The following is a 14453-nucleotide window of genomic DNA, read 5'->3' on the forward strand; positions in this document are numbered from 1 at the left end:
CTCCATTACTCCCCCCTGGGGAGGCGTAGGCTTTTGACACATTCCCAGGTTTGCGAAATCTTGTAGCTCTGAAAAGGTGTCAAATGCCAGGGGTGCTAAGCAGGAAAACTCCTGTAATGCCCATGGCACATCTTCCTATCGCAGGGTGAGGCAACGCAGTGACTTGCACAGTGTTGCCTCAGTCCATAGCTACAAAGCCATATACAGCCACGAAGGGTGGCTTTACAGCTTTACAGTGGGCTTGTAGATATGACCCTGCATCGTGCACCGCCGGAGGTCACTAAAAGTGCCATTCAGTAGGCGCACAGGCCTTGTTAATGACGGTTTAGAGGACAGCTTGCCTGGTCATTGACAGGCCATTCTTAAATGTTTTAGCTGTCCTGGGCGCCTGCCAATTCCGCAGAGTTTTAGACTGTAAATGATTCCCCCCACAAAGGGAGAACGCTTGACAAAAACGCACGATGTCCTGGTCAGAATGATTTACATTTTCCAAAGACAAATCCCCAAAGTAGGTGTTTAGTTTGGGAAAATGTTAAATCCCTGTCTTTGACATGTTTTCTGCCAGGGTGACAGTGGCGTTGTTGTGTTGCCCCCTGGGCATGTAAATCTTGGACAAGCAAAAATACACGGTACCATAAATGCTAATGGGTTTGGGGTTTCCTCATTTATGTGCTGCAAATTGTGATTCATATTTTAGCGTGTCCTCGACATATTATCTGAACTGAATTCACTCATAAACATAGTGGTAACTAAACTTTGTTTACGGTAGAGTTAGCTGGAGTGAACACATATCATATACTCTGATTTTCAAGAACGCACGGGGCTGTTACTCAGGTTGCAAAAACATACACATTTAATCTGTCAACAGAACAACAATCCCTCAGGCTAGGTAGATTTAAAAAAACAGCCTCTGTAGTCACACAGTATAACTCTTCTACAGGGTTTCCAGGCCCACGGGGCAGCCGTTCAGAAGTTACACCAATGCCACAGGCTAAAAAGATAGTCCAGGCTTGTGGAAAGTGATCCACTAGATTATATTTATTACATACTTCGGCTCCGGATTATATCTCTGGTGGTCAGATTGATACTACAAACTTGGATGTAGGAGAGCAGAGCAATCCTTTGGGTGACTGAGATCTATTTGAGAGCGTTGTTTGACAAGAGCCAACCCCTATAGTACTAATCATACACGTTTAGGACCGCAGCAGTAGAGCTATACCTCAGTTTACACACATCATATAGGTGTGTGACATCATGGGTTTTGATCAGGGTACAGATACCTTAAAGTCTTGGGCATCTGACAAAACATCGATCTCTCAGGCTACAGACATCTTACAGGCTAAAGCCACTGAGTGGAGCTCTCCTCAGACCCTGGAGCTCTTTCCAGTGCCATCAATTCGATCTATCATGTTACAGAGATCTGAAAGTTGGACAACTGACAGAAAAGCTAACCAAAGAGTTCCAGCGAACTTGCAAACTTAGGCCATTGACAGTAGAGCTACCCCTTTAGTATCTTTAGTGTCAGCGATCTTACATGCTCCAGCTTTACGTTGCAGAACCCTCTCAAATTATTTTGCGAAATGCACAAAACTAAATTGTAATTCAGTAACATGTTGCAGAACTGCAAATTATGTTTGCGACCAAATATCGATTGGGTATTTGTAAGGGCATGTTAAGGGTGTCCCTTCCAAATACTGAATCGGATTTGAATGTAATAATGTTTTGCAACCGAAATCCAGCTGCAAAGCATTAATACTTTAACAACTACACACTTGTAGTGGCAAGGCATTCCCAAACTTGAAGGTTTCTCCAATGACCCCTTCTCCTTTGAGAATGTTGAAAAATATATATTTTAAGAGGAGGCAGTGGCCCTGTGAACAACATTGTATTCTTAAAAAATGCTAGTAACATTTTTTTAAATACTTCATTTAAAAGCAATCAAAGACATGGTGGTCTGCTGACCTCTGCAGGCCACCATACCTTTGATAGCAGTGATTCATAGAGGGTCGAAATTGGTAATTTGTAAACTGACCTATCAGTGCATAGATTGGTTTACTAAATACAACACTGGTCACATAAATACTGGTCACACATTGCAACCAATATTTTGCATCGAGTGCGTTGTATATCTGACCCCGTGTGTCTAGAATATGGACTACCAATATATTTTGTAAGTAAGTACATATCAGGAGGTATAGATTTATCATTCTTGCCTGTACTATCTTTACAATAAATGCAGGTCATATTGTCAAACTCTGGCACAGCAACTCAGCTTTTCAACATTCTAAAGTCGAAAACTATGTCCCAATAATTTCGGTAACATCATTTATATGAAGAGCAACAACTGAATAAAAACGATGTATTCCTGAATATTACAGTAGGTGTTAGAAGAAGACAAAATAAAGAGGTGAGATTTGAAGCTATCTCAGAAAAAGTCAATGGAAGAGAGAGTGGCAATGGAAGAGTCAAGAGGTAGACTACTAGTGGGGAAAGTGACATAGTAAAACAATTATGTAGGGTTTAAAAAATACAAGTATATAAAGGAAAGACTCCTGGAACCATTATAAAAATGCACTGCCCCTCAACTCAAACTCATCCGTCACTCAGCTCAGTTGCATGAAGTCACTAAAGGACAGAATGAACCAAAAGGCTTTCATGAAATGGTACAGTTAAAAACAGCTAAGTCAAGATGAAGTTGGACTCCAGTGATAATATATACCAACAACAAACAAAGAGGGAAAAATGCCGAAAATTATAGAAGAAGGGGATGTGGCAGACATGAATTAGAATGTTGTGACTACGTTGTTTTTAGCAGGATGAAGGCTCAGAGGCTCGGTGTGAATCTTTTTGCCAAAAGGTCTCTATCAAGCCACTTCGTCCTGCTCTGACTGTTTTCCCGTAGAAGAGAAACATTGATATGTCCATGTGATGCAACACCTTTTCTACCATGACAGGCGATGTGGATCTTGTCAGGAAAAATAAATGTTCTAATTTGGGTGAGACTTCCAGTATTAATGCAAATGCTGAGACTCTGCCATAGAAACCTGTATTTTCCCATGTTTCAGAATTTGGTGAGGAACCACAAGATGGGTTGGGCAAAAGAACAATGATGTTATGATGTCTCTCCAAATCCTAAATGACCCAATAGGATTTTGAAGAAGTATATGCCACTTAGGGTGAAAAATAACCTTTTTGTCTCCGCATGGTAGATAATTGGCAAAACCTTGAGTAGATTTTAGTTGATTTAATATGTTAGTTTACTTCAGTGCATTTGTGTTTTTTTTCTTCACAAAGCTATACTAAAATTGGAAAAATACTACTAAAAGCTAGATTGACGTTAATTATTTTTGTTGATCCACAGACTTGAAAGAATATTTTATCAGTTGGCCAAGAGTCTGATTTTCACTGTGGAAGAGATTACAGTTTACTTCAGTGCATTTGTGTTTTTTTTCTTCACAAAGCTATACTAAAATTGGAAAAATACTACTAAAAGCTAGATTGACGTTAATTATTTTTGTTGATCCACAGACTTGAAAGAATATTTTATCAGTTGGCCCAGAGTCTGATTTTCACTGTGGAAGAGATTAACAGAAACCCTCACCTCTTACCAAATGTAACTCTGGGCTTCAGTATAGTGGATTCTTGCGACACAGCGGGGCAGGCACTGAGGGGGGTAATGCGGCTCCTATCAGCAAAGAACCAAGCCTTAGTCAACTTCCGCTGCCAACCTTGGCCTCCACTGGCGGCAGTTGTTGGAGATGACAAGTCCTACATGACAATCCCTGTTGCCAGGTTGCTCGGAATTTACAAATTTCCTCAGGTAAGTGTGCAACTCCTATGTGATTTTTAATGGGTCTCCCAGTAAACTCACTTTTCTTTTTTAAATATCATTCAGTGTCCCGTATGAAAACCTCATTGTCATCTACTTATTGTTGAACAAGGTGGTCATGACACATAGAGCAAGACATGGGAATATTGTATCAATTAGTATCACACAGAAAGCTCACAATCAAGCAAAGTAGAGATCATTGACACAATATTGTGGTAAACTATATCGTTTGACACAAATGTTGGGTCACAAATATTAAATACCAAAATATGGTGTCCCTATACTTATTTATAATGGTATGTATCAAATTATCGGAAATAAAATATTGATTTACAGTACTATCGTCCTAAAAGATGCACAAATATTGTTTTTTAATAGATATACAATTTAAAGTAGTAGATCCTAAATATTTTAATATTTTTAATACATAACAATAATATAATGTAAATAAAAAAAAGTCCTTTAATACTATATGTAATTTACTATTCCTACTCAAGTCAACACAATTGTAGGAAAAACGTAGGACTTTGGCGGGGTTAGATTAACTATTTTACTCCTGCTCAACAGTAAGGAAAGGTATGGACTATGGAGAGGTTAGATTTACTATCCCTACTCAAGTCTATGCAATAGCAGGTAAAGCATTACATTTTGGAGGGGTTACATTTACTATTCTCACTCCAGTCTAGGGAAAATACTTCACCTCAAAGATATTACATGGATGGATAACCCGCTGAGATTGTTTACCTTTTGTTGGAAGCACGATTCAACCTCAGTGTCTCCTTTATGTCCAGCTTGTGGGGTTGATCCTGAGACTGATGAGGATTTTTTTTTTTGTAGGGTAGATTTAGGCGGTAGACAGATGTGGATTTGTCCTATTTGTCTGACTCGTATCGTCTCACTCATAGGATTCTGAAAATTGATACCTCAGATACAACTGTATTTGCGGTTAGTTGTTATCTGCTGAATGTTTGGCAGAAGGAAGAAGCCATATTGTCTGCTACAGCTTTGGATTTGTGTGATATACATATATATATATACATATATATATTCGATGAAAAAACCATAGGTTTTACACCAGTTATAGTTACCTGGAAATTTTACTGACATAAAACCATTGAAATTCCCACGTTATAGTTAGTTGGACTCACTATAACTTGCGCGTGTAATGCACTGCTGATGACATCACATATAACATCACTCATGACATGGTCGGTGACATCACTCATGACATCACTGATGACACCATCCAGGGAATGTGTGTCTTTCTGAAAAATAAACATGTTTTATATATGTATATGTAAAGGTCGATGGAAGAATACATGTTTCAATAAGTGTCTTAATGGACGTACACTAGACACTAGACACTAGAAAGACATTTTTCTTTCTTTTGGTTACACTGATCAAATAGATTAGCAACCACTACATAAACTAGGTCTTGGAGCCCAACATTTTGGGGCACTCATTTTCTTATGCCATGTCTTAGGAGGGCGACCAAGTTATTTCCTCCTTCCACCCCCCAGATTATACACAAACTACAGCTCTCAGAATGCTGTAATACCGGGTGAGTGTTGCTGGGATAGACTGTTAGAAAGACACAAGTGCTTGTCGAAAAGTAGCAGATGACCATCAGGTCCACTTACCACGTTCCAACCTGGTAGTGCATGTCTGCTGGGCCATGAGACAGAATGACAATGCCTCTGTCTCCTGGTTAATCATGAGCTGCGCCAGCAGCAACCCATAGCATGGCGTGCATTCCCAGGTGAGCCGGAGCCAAATCGATACCTCGATATATGCAAAACTGCATCAGCAGCGGGTGCCAGTGATGCTCCAGACTCTTAGCAGAACGGGGCCTCCCACGCGCTTCTGGCCGGCGCAAAAACATCTACAGCATCATACTCTCAAGAGAACAGGAGGAGGCCACGAGGGGGAAGCGTCAGGAAATCTTTAATAAATCAGCTCTGCTTATACATATATATATAAATATATATATATATATATATATATATATATATATATATATATATATATATATATATATATATATATATATATATATATATATATATTCTCTGGGAAAAAACATAGTTTTTATGAGTGCTATAGTTAGCCGGACATTTCACTCGTACAAAACCATAGAAATTCCTCTGTTATAGTTAGTTGTGCTAACTATTACTCGTGCGCCCGCAATGCACTGCTGATGTTGTCACATATTACATCATCATCATTCATGACATGGTCAGTGACATCACTGATGAAATCACTGATGACCTCTCAAATGATATCACTGATGACATCATCCAGTAAATGTAGTTTTGTTTGAATTTTAATATCAATATATATATACCAATCTGTATTGAAGATTGAGTGGAAATATAACTGCCTGGATGGAGGATTTCGTAGCTGTCTGACTGTTTGATTAAGTGATAAGTGAGTAATTAAATGTGCCTCACTAAATGCATGGGTTATTAACCAAACTATGTGAATATATGTATCCCTGTCTCTGTTGTGGTATAACCTGCTGCATCAATTGGTCACTAACTGCATGAGTGTCTACATTAGTTATTGATTAGTTGGCTGAGTATTTGTAAGGGAGACTGAGTGTATCTGTGGTTGGGTGGGGGAGTTGTAACACTATGCATAGATGTGTGAGTGGTTGATTGTCTACGCATATGGGTTTAGGAGTGTTTATGGAAACAGTTGTTTGGGTGTCTGAAAGTGTTTATTTGTGTGTTGATATGTAAATATATATGTGTCAGTGGTACATTACCAATAAAGTAGAAAAATAAAAGGCATTGTATATGAAAGTTGGTGTATATAAATAAGTATACGTAAGAGTCAGTGACTTTGAAAGTAACTGTATGAATGAGTGTATAATTGTAATAGTGATTTTTTAACATTGTAACTAGGATTTACTCTGTGTATGTATAAATCAGGTGTTGTGTGTATAACTGTGTATGTGAGTAAATATAAATGTGATTGGTTCTTTTCATGAGTGAGTAGCATCATTGCATAACCGACTAGGATCATTGCTGATGTGTCAATGTCTATATAGGTGTATGAGTACATTTGATTGTGTTACCATTGATCAGTGACTGCATGTATAAGTGATTCTGTGGGTGAATGGACAGTTGTGTGTGTAGACTTAGGATTCAGTGAGTGTGTATGTAATAACTGGTGTGTGTGTGTAAATGCTTCAAATATGGTACTCTGTATTTTACAGTGAGTGATCAAAGGTTATACTAGTGTGTGATGAGGTGTATCAGATTGTCACGTGAATGATGCCATCAGTGATGTCATCAGTGATTTCATTTGAGATGTTATCAGTGATGTAATCAGTGATGTCACTGACAATGTCATGAATGATGTAATATGTGACATCATCAGCAGTGCATTGCAGGTGAGCGAGTTATAGTTAGCACAACTAACTATAACAGAGGAATTTCTATGGTTTTGTACGAGTGAAATGTCTGGCTAACTATAACACTCTTGAAACCTATGTTTTTTTCAGAGAATTTCAAAGGTATTTTGAATGCTAATTGCTAACTATAACGTCTCTGAAACTTATGTTTTTTTCAATGAATTTCAAAGGTTTTTTAAATGTTAATGTCTAACTATAAAGTCTCTGAAACCTATGTTTTTTTCAGTGAATTTCAAAGGTTCTTTTAAATGCTAATTTTTAAGTGCAATAGTAGTTATATCTATTTTTTTGTACTGAATTTCTACAGTTTTTTAACTGTGTATTTATAAATATTTTATTTATTAAACAACATTATATATTTTTCAGAAAATTGAAAAAAAATACATTTAAAACTGAAATATTTGTAATTATTTTGGTGTTTTTGTATTTTAATATATTTATATAGTTTTCTTTTGTAATATTTTTTTCAAAAAAATGTTGGGAGTCGCACACCTAAAGAGTACCTACCACAGCGGGTCCGTGTATTCTAGCTGCCATTTTGGAAAAGTCGTGAAGGATCCGTGTATGGTGAGCGACGAGTGCGTGCTTTTTTTTCAGTTACGACATATACGTACAATGTTACGTGGTGTGCGGTATGTGACTGGTCCGCGACTCCTGCTCCTGCATATTCACGACACATGAGTATTACGGTACGAGACTCTTGCGCGGTGGCGGGCCCCATGTGACATCATATACATGCTGGGTGCGCGACTATCGTAAAAACTGATATGTTCTAAAATGATATGTATGTATTTTAATGTACATATTAGGGTAAAAGGTTATCTAAGGTATTCATAAAAATAATATATTTCTACTTGTAATTAACTTATATTATTTTTAAAGATATTTTCGTGAAGTCACGTCGGGTGCGTGCTTCGTGAGCGCACGGTGCGCGAATCCCATGTGACCTAAAAAAAAAAGATTTGATTGGTTCATAACATTTCCCACTGTAAATATTGAAGGACCCCACCCATTTTAATTATTCTGTTTGGAGTAGTTAACGAGAGACATGTCATCTTCTTCCAGTGCTGGTTTTGGAATTTGTTCGGTGTTTTTAAAAATTTGCATTGGAGAAATGGCATCTGGTTCGCAAGCTCCTCATGATTCTTCAGATGAAGATATCCTGGAGGAAGATCCACCCAAGCAGAGGCCTGAATCAGTGGTATGGAAATTTTTCACCTTTCCTGCCGGAGAAAAAAAGGTCAACACAAGAAAAGTCACATGCTTGCTATGTGACAGGGTCCTGTTGCGAGGCTGTGGCAAGAAATACTCCTGTGGAACAGCGAGTATCTATAAACAACTGCGGACCATTCACCCGAAGAATCTGGCATGATAAGAAATAAGGCGTGCAACAAAAAATCCACCACCAGGCATTGCTAGCACCTCCAGAGCGTCCACTTCAGCACCACAGTCAGTGGAGGCTATTTGTGAAGCTCAACGGAACCACAAATGCATTTTTATTTTATTTTTTTGTTTTTGGAATGATGTTGAATTCCAAAAGCTAACTGTTTACTTAGTTACTTAGTTCCTTTTGTTCAAACACCAAAAAAGTACTAAATTAATAGAAAACAAAAACCAGAAGAAAAATAAAAAGTTCAGAACTACCTTATCTGGTTTAACTCCTTGGACGCTCATGACGAGCTCAGCTCGTCATGGTGTACACCTCCATACACTCATGACGAGCTGAGCTCGTCATGAACAATGGGGAAACCAAAAGCTCAGCACAGGAGGAAAATAACACTAGCATTGATGTGGTTAAAAAAAGAACTATGATTGCATTGTAATGTCTGAAAGTTTGGTTGAATGTATGTGTAGAGCATGATTGACTGAAAGAATCCATTAGTACTGTATGGTGAATTTATAGGGGCAGATATATGAGGAAGTGCAGCAGCGTGACACTGCAAGCCCTTTAGCTGGACCACGCTGTAGCACTTCCGAAGCACAAGGATGTGACATATTTACATGACTATGTCACACTTCTGTGCTCCCTCTGCACTAGCACACAAACTGCAGCCATGCAGTGACGCAGGCACCCTTGCACCATGGTGAAAGGATATCTGTGTCGTGGGGAGATTGTTTTTGTGCAGGAAGGGACTACTTCCCGCACAAAAGCAATCACTAAAGGCATTTTCCTCCTTCAATGTGTGCTGTGGAATGCAGCATGCATTGAAAGAGGAAAAAACTAGGAGAAATGAAAACATTTCTCCTTGTTGTGCCTCGCCACACCACCTCTAGGGTGGCGCACCATTCACACGTATCTACAGATTTACACTTTCTCGTAAATCTTGAGATGTGTTATTCCATGGGTGTTGTGTTTGGAACAGACACAGCAACACCCATGGAACGCCCCTTCAACGCAAAGTGCTGTGTTTGAATGGGTCGTATTTTCAAGGAGAGGAAATACCACACAGGGTGGCTTTTCCTCTCCTTGGAAATATGAAGGAGACCCCAGCGCCATCACTACGTTACAAAACATGAAGTACTGGTAGCGCAAGGGCTTGTAAATCTGCCCCATAAGTGCTTAGGTATTGGCAGAGTGATACAATAAGAACATAGTGCTGGATGGGTGATTGACAAACTGCATGAGACTGACAGATGGTATCATGGGCCGCATGTCTACTACTTCAGTATTTAATGGAGTGTACCAATAGTATGTATCTGCTTAGAGGTTTGTAGGGATTGTGCACAGAATACTGTACGTGTACTTCGGCTGGTGCCTAGGTCATTTTATAAGAACATCACTAGTAACTAGAATAATGACAGTGCTGCAAACAGAGAGCTTGGTTAATTTACAAGTGCTTAGGTATTGTCTCAATGCCTGAGTCATTCTGCAAGTGCATAGACAGTGACTGGGTTCCTAGAGTGCTAGTAGTTGAAAGCAGGATACGTTTATAAGCGCTTATGTTTCAGCAGAGTGATTAGATAAGGACATGATTCTGTCGGGATGATTGTAGGACTGGACACAGACTCACAGTGTGATTCCAGACAAGCAAGACTATTACCTGGACTTTTGCAGGACTGACTCAGTAGTCTGCAAGGAGTTAAGAGACAGCATACATTGTGCACATTTCACTGTACCACTGCTTGTCTCAATGCCTGAGTCATTCTGCAAGTGCATACATAATGACTGGGTTCCTGGAGTGCTAGTAGTTAACAGCACGATAAGTTTATAAGCGCTTATGTTTCAGCAGAGTGATTAGATAAGAACATGCTTCTGTCGGGATGATTGTCGGAGTGGTCACAGACTCACAGTGTGATTCCAGACAAGCATGACTATTACCTGGACTTTTGCAGGACTGACTCAGTAGTCTACAAGGGGTTAAGGGATCTCATACATTGTGCACAGTTGACTATATCACTGCTTGTCTCAATGCTTGAGTCATTCTGCAAGTGCATAGACAGTGACTGGGTACCTAGATTGCTAGTAGGATATGTTTATAAGCACTTATGTTTCAGCAGAGTGATTAAATAAGGACATGCTTCTGTCAGGATGATTGTAGAAGTGGACCCAGACTCACAGTGTGATTTCAGACAAGCATGACTATTACCTGGACTTTTGCAGGACTGACTCAGTAGTCTGCAAGGGGTTAAGGCACTGCATACATTGTGCACATTTCACTGTCCCACTGCTTGTCTCAATGCCTGAGTCATTCTGCAAGTGCATAGACAGTGACTGGGTACCTAGAGTGCTAGTAGTTGACTGCAGGATAAGTTTATAAGCACTTATGTTTCAGCAGAGTGATCAGATAGGGACATGCTTCTGTCAGGATGATTGTAGGAGTGGACCCAGACTCACAGTGTGATTCCAGACAAGCATGACTAATACCTGGACTTTTACGGGACTGAATCAATAGTCCGCAAGGGGTTAATGCACAGCATACATTGTGCACATTTCGCTGTACTACTGCATGTCTTAATGCCTGAGTCTTTCTGCAAGTGCATACACAGTGACTGGGTTCCTAGAGTGCTAGTAGTTGACAGCACAATAAGTTTATAAGCGCTTATGTTTCAGCAGAGTGATTAGATGAGAACATGCTTCTGTCGGGATGATTGTAGAAGTGGAAACAGACTCACAGTGTGATTCCAGACAAGCATGACTATTACCTGGACTTTTGCAGGACTGACTCAGTAGTCTATAAGTGGTTAAAGGATCTCATACATTGTGCACATTTGACTATGCCACTGCTTGTCTCAATGCTTGAGTCATTCTGCAAGTGCATAGACAGTGACTGGGCACCTAGAGTGCTAGTAGTTGACAGCAGGAAACGTTTATAAGCACTTATGTTTCAGCAGAGTGATTAGATAAGGACATGCTTTTGTCATGATGTTTGTAGGAGTGGACACAGACTGACAGTGCTATTCCAGACAAGCATAACTATTACCTGGACTTTTGCAGCACTGACTCAGTAGTCTGCAAGGGGTTAAGGCACCGCAGACATTGTGCACATTTGACGGTACCACTGCTTGTCTCAATGCCTGAGTCATTCTGCAAGTTCATAGACAGTGACTGAGCTCCTAGAGTGCTAGTAGTTGACAGCAGGAAAGGTTTATAATGACTTATGTTTCAGCAGAGGGATTAGATAATGGCATACTTCTGTCAGGATAATAGTAGGAGTGGATAGAGCTGCTTTAGAGCCATAGAACAGGTCAGCAGAGCTGCTTTAGAGCCAGAGAACCAGTTCAGCAGAGCCGTTTTAGAGCCAGAGACCCAGGTCAGAAGAGCTATGGTAGAGCCAGAGAACCAGGTCAGTAGAGCTACTTTAGAGTCGTCGAACCAGGTCAGCAGAGCTGCTGTAAAGCCTGAGAAACCAGGTCAGCAGAGCTGCTTTAGAGCCAGAGAACCAGGTCAGCAGAGCCATTGTAGAGTCAGAGCACCAGGTCAGCAGAGCTGCTCTAGAGTCTAAGAAGCAGGTCAGCAGAGCTGCTCTAGAGCAACAAACCCAGGCAGCATAGCTGCTCTAGAGGCCAATAACCAGTTCAGCAGAGCTGCTGTAGAGCCAGGGAAACAGGTCAGAAGAGCTGCTTTAGAGGGAGAGAACCAGGTCAGCAGAACTGCTTTAGAGCCAGAGAACCAGGTCAGCAGAGCTGCTTTAGAGCCGAAGAACCAGGTCAGCAGAGCTACTCTAGAGCCAGAGATCCAGGACAGCAGAGTTGCTTAAGAGCCATAGAGCCAGGTTAGCAGAGCTGCTTTAAACCCAGAGAACCAGGTGAGCAGAGCTGCTCTAGAGCCAGAAAACCAGGTCAGCAGATCTGCTTTACAGCCATTGTACCAGGTCAGCAGAGCTGCTTCAAAGCCAGAGAACCAGGTCAGCAGAGCTGCTCTAGAGCCAGAAAACCAGGTCAGCAGAGCTGCTTTAGAGCCACTGAACCAGGTCAGCAGAGCTGCTCTAGAGCCAGAAAACCAGGTCAGCAGAGCTGCTTTAGAGCCATTGAACCAGGTCAGCAGAGCTGCTTTAGAGCCAGAGAACGAGGTCAGCAGAGCTGCTCTGGAGCCAGAGAAACCAGGTCAGCAATGCTGCTTTGGAGCCTGAGAACCAGGTCATCAGAGCTACTCTAGAGCCAGGGAAACCAGGTCAGCAGAGCTGCTTTAGAGTCAGAGGACCAGGTCAGCAGAGCTGCTCTAGAGCCAGAGAAACCAGGTCAGCAGAGAGCTTTAGAGACATAGAACCAGGTCAGCAGGGCTGCTCTAGAGGCAGAGAACCAGGTCAGCAGAGCTGATTTAGAGCCAGAGAACCAGGTCAGCAGAGCTGCTTCAGAGCCTACGAACCAGGCCAGCAGAGCTTCTCTAGAGCCAGAGAACCAGGTCAGCAGAGCTGCTGTAGAGCCAGAGAAACCAGGTCAGTAGAACTGATTTAGAGTGAGAGAACCAGGCCAGTCAGCAAATCTGCTTTAGAGCCAAGGGACCAGGTCAGCAGAGCTGCTCTAGATCCAGAGAACCAGGTCAGCAGAACTGCTTTACAGCCATAGAACCAGTTCAGCAGAGTTGCTTTAGAGCAAGAGAATGAGGTCAGCAGAGCAGTTGTAGATCCAGAGAATCAGGTCAGCAGAGCTACTCTAGAGCCTAAGAACTAGGTCAGCAGAGCTGCTCTAGTGCCAGATAAACCAGGTCAGCAGAGCTGCTTTAGAGGGAGAGAACCAGGTCAGAAGAGCTGCTGTAGAGCAAGAGAACCAAGTCAGCAGAGCTGCTTTAGAGCTATAGAACCAGGTCAGCAGAGCTGCTTTAGAGCCAGAGAACCAGGTCAGCAGAGTGGTTGTAGATCCAGAGAAACCAGGTCAGTAGAGCTGCTTTAGAAAAAGAGAACCAGGTCAGCATAGCTGCTCTAGAGGCTGAGAACCAGGTCAGCAGAGCTGTTCTAGAGCCAGAGAACCATGTCAGCAGAACTGCTTTAGAGCCATAGAACCGGGTCAGCAGAGCTGCTTTAGAGCCAGAGACCCAGGTCAGCAAAGCTGTTGTAGAGCCAGAGAACCAGATCAGCAGAGCTGCTCTGTAGCCTAAGAACTAGGCCAGCAGAGCTGCTCTAGAGCCAGAGAACCAGGTCAGCAGACCTGCTGTAGACCCGGGGAAACCAGGTCAGCAGACCAGCTTTAGAAGGAGAGAACCAGGTCAGCAGAGCTGCTTTTGAACCAGAGAACCAGGTAGGCAGAGCTGTTTTAGAGCCAGAGAACCAGGTCAGCAGAGCTGGTCTAGCTGACACTGACTGACTGACACTGACTAACTGACACTGAATGACTGACACTGACCGACTGGCACTGACTGACACTGATTGACTGACACTGACTGACACTCACGGACACTGATTGACTGACACTCACTGACTGACACTGATTGACTGACACTGACTGACACTGATTGACTGACACTGACTAACTGACTGAAACTGACTGACAATTTTCTACTACTCTACTATTCAGTCTCTACTACTCTCTACTTCTCTCTCTCTACTACTCACTCTCTACTGTTCACTCTCTACTACTCTACTACTCTCTACCACTCACTCTCTACTATTCACTCTCTACTACTCACTTCTACTACTCACTCTCTACTACTGTCATATAGTTACTGCTTTTCTATATACTGTGTTAAGTTAGCATGAGCTTATTAACCCCTTTAGTGCTAAGGCGTTATTAGTGGTCTCATATAATTTCCATTGAAATCAATGGAAAGTC

Source organism: Lissotriton vulgaris, chromosome 7 (genome assembly GCF_964263255.1).
Source record: "Lissotriton vulgaris chromosome 7, aLisVul1.2, whole genome shotgun sequence".
In the NCBI taxonomy this organism is placed as follows: domain Eukaryota; kingdom Metazoa; phylum Chordata; class Amphibia; order Caudata; family Salamandridae; genus Lissotriton; species Lissotriton vulgaris.